This window comes from Lycium ferocissimum, chromosome 4 (assembly GCF_029784015.1).
Source record: "Lycium ferocissimum isolate CSIRO_LF1 chromosome 4, AGI_CSIRO_Lferr_CH_V1, whole genome shotgun sequence".
NCBI lineage: Eukaryota > Viridiplantae > Streptophyta > Magnoliopsida > Solanales > Solanaceae > Lycium > Lycium ferocissimum.
The window spans coordinates 36741006-36744079 of NC_081345.1; positions in this window are offsets into that span (position 1 = coordinate 36741006).

Here is a 3074-nt window from a genome sequence, read left to right on the forward strand (position 1 = left end):
ATTAATGGGTTCGACCCATTTGTAGAACCGTTCTTTGCCGCACCATCGTTGGCTTTTGGGCTTTGGCCCAGAAAGTTCCTTTTTTTTTTTTTTAATTTTATTGCTGCGGGCTGATCGGACACGAGAGGAAGATTTTGTTGGGCTTTTAGCCCAACACCGAATGCGGGAGGTGACGAGTCCCTCGGACTCGTGTGATAGTCATGCATAAAAATGAAGGAAAAGAGTGAGTAGGCGAGTTCATAAATAAGGTTAAACATATATAATGTAAGTTCGAGACAAACCAATAGATCATGTATACATTGTGTATATCTAGGTATATCTCGTGTATACATACATATATTTCATAAACAAAATAAAGATATGGTGCACACGGATGCATTATTGGACCTTATGTGCTATTTACCTGTTTAGTCCTATATACAATACACCTAAGATGCATACACCACGATGTGTATATCAGATGTATATCGAATGTATATTCGGTTTTGGACAGGTTCTAAGTCCTGGAAACTCAGTCTAAGTATCCAAACTACGGTAGGCATCTTTCAAATTCATCCGAACACCTAACTATTGCATTCTGCTATAACTTATATGTTAGTAACATATTCTGATTTTTGTTTGGAATACAGTCATCATAAATAGAACTGCCTTAAGTGTAGATAAGTCAACATTTTAGCTAAATCACCTTTTAATGCTCGGTTGTCGTTAGACTGTATTTTATAATGGACAGCACCCAAACATACATGAAACTAGCACTTCAAACTACCTTAAACATGATCCAACATAAAGGCAAACCACTAAACAGCTAACGTATGGTTGTACCATTAAATACTAACCCTTGTACTAAACAAGAAACCAAAACAAACAAACTAGAGTTGAAACATACATAAGGAAATAGTAAAACAAGAAAAACCAAATGTTATATCCCGTATTTTGTGCGTTGGAATATTTTAAGTTGGTTGCGACAAGTTAAGAACAAGACTATTTTTTTTTCTTTCGACTTTGTTTTAAGGCATAAGTTGCTTGTGATTGTATTGGTATGGAATATTAAGGAATTTGGGGTTAAAAGTGAATTATGAAAAGTTAAGCATTTCATGAAAATTAAGGGCTAGAAGTGAAATAAATATTTCATGAAAATGGCCAAAAAAGGGGCCAAGTGGCCGTGCATAGTGAAGTGGGCCATGGGGCACATGGATAAATTATATATGTGGTTAAAATATGACAAAGTGATTATTTTCATCATCTTCACCCCTTAGAAACTTCAAGAAACTTGGAGAGAAAAATAGGGGCCATATTGAGCCATGGCAAGAGAAAATTGAAGACCAAAAATCTTCATCCCAAAAATATTTTCTTCTAGTTTCTCCACTAATTGGAAGGCCCTCTACAACGTGGAGTAGTTGTTGGAGCAAGAAAATCGTTCGTTGTTGTCATGAACAAGTCTAGCCGAATAGAGAAGTTGAAGGGAAAAGGTGAGGTTTAATCTTCTTTATGTGTTTTATGAATGATTTGTACATGTTGTGAAATGTAGAAGTGAATGAAGTTCATGAAAATATGGTGTTGTGTTGTGTGGCCGTGTATGTGTGGTGTAGTGTAGAAGTGAAAAACTAATTGTATTTAGCATGTTTGGGTGTTGTTGTAGCGTGTGGAAATGGATGAAAATCATGGAATTTGTGTGTTGAAGTGTTGGCCGAAAATGGACTGTTTTGTATGTCAAGGAATGAACTAAATTTACTTAGTGTTTTGGTTGTTGTTGTTGTGGATTCTATGATGTAAAATGAAGGTTTAATGATCCAAGTTGAAGCTATAATCGTGTGGGCTGATTTGGAGGTTAATATGATTTTAATGTGGTCTTTTGTATTTATGAAAATAATGTTGCTAATGTGTAGATTGTTGGTGTAATTCATGAGTTTGGGAGAAAGAAATGTGTTGTTGTTGTTCTTGTTGAATTGAGGGAGGTTTCGGCAGTAGAGTAAGGTATAATCGATTGGGATGTTTGAATATTGAGCGAATTGTTTGAAGTGTTCTTGAATATTTCTTGAATGATTTCGGATTAGTAATTGAACGTGTGAATATTGATGTTGGTTTGATCGTATGCGGTTGATTTGAATGAAAATGAAATATCGTCGAATTATATAGAAAAGAGTTACTAATGTTAGAATGCGTTTTGAATTCATTATTGATGTTGTTGGAATGGTTGTTGGTATTGTTGTTGATAATATTGCGCAGTTGAATTCTCGAGATCTTGAGTTTATAGGGGAAATGCTGCACAAATTTCTGTAAATAAAGTGCGAGCTTGGAATTGGATTCTTCGATGCTTATGACTAATGGTTGATGCCTAATGACGTTATTGTAGATTTTGAGAAGCCGAGGCTTAGGTTTGGATTAGCGTAGGAAGCGGGCGAGGTATGTAAAGCTTACCCTTCCTTTCTTTTGGCATGTCTTAGTGTAAGTAAGCTATGACACGATCCTCGAGGTAACTCTATTCTTATGATTCGAGCATGTTTATGATTCATATTTGCTTCTTGATGTTGGCATCCTTATATGGTCAAGCTATGGTTTATATGTCTTTGGTATGATTGGATTTCAAAAGTTTCATAAAGAGATTTTGTTCGTAAAAGATTCTGTAACTACGAACGACCGTAACTTTCATATATGGTCTCGGATTGCTATGAAACGTTCGTAGAAGTTTCTATAACGAGTAATGACTTTAACTTTCATAGGCGGGCCCGGATTGGGTTGACGCTCGTCCGTGGGTCCCGCGACTTTCCTTTGCATAGTTCTGACGACCTTCTGAAAGAACTTAATGTGGCTAGCATTCTGACCCCCGAGCATGGTTACTTACTTATCTGTTAAGTCTGAAATAAGGATTTTATGCATACGATTTTGATACGTATCTATGGTTTCTAAAAGTTTTATTTGATCGATTCCCCGAGGACGTTCGGAGGAAACTTGATTTGACTATTGTTTTGGCTTTTAAATGATGGTTTGTTTTGATTAACCTATTGAGTCTTTGAAAATATTTTTAAAAAACTGTATTTGGTTACTCGAATTCATAACAAGTCGTTACGTTGTTA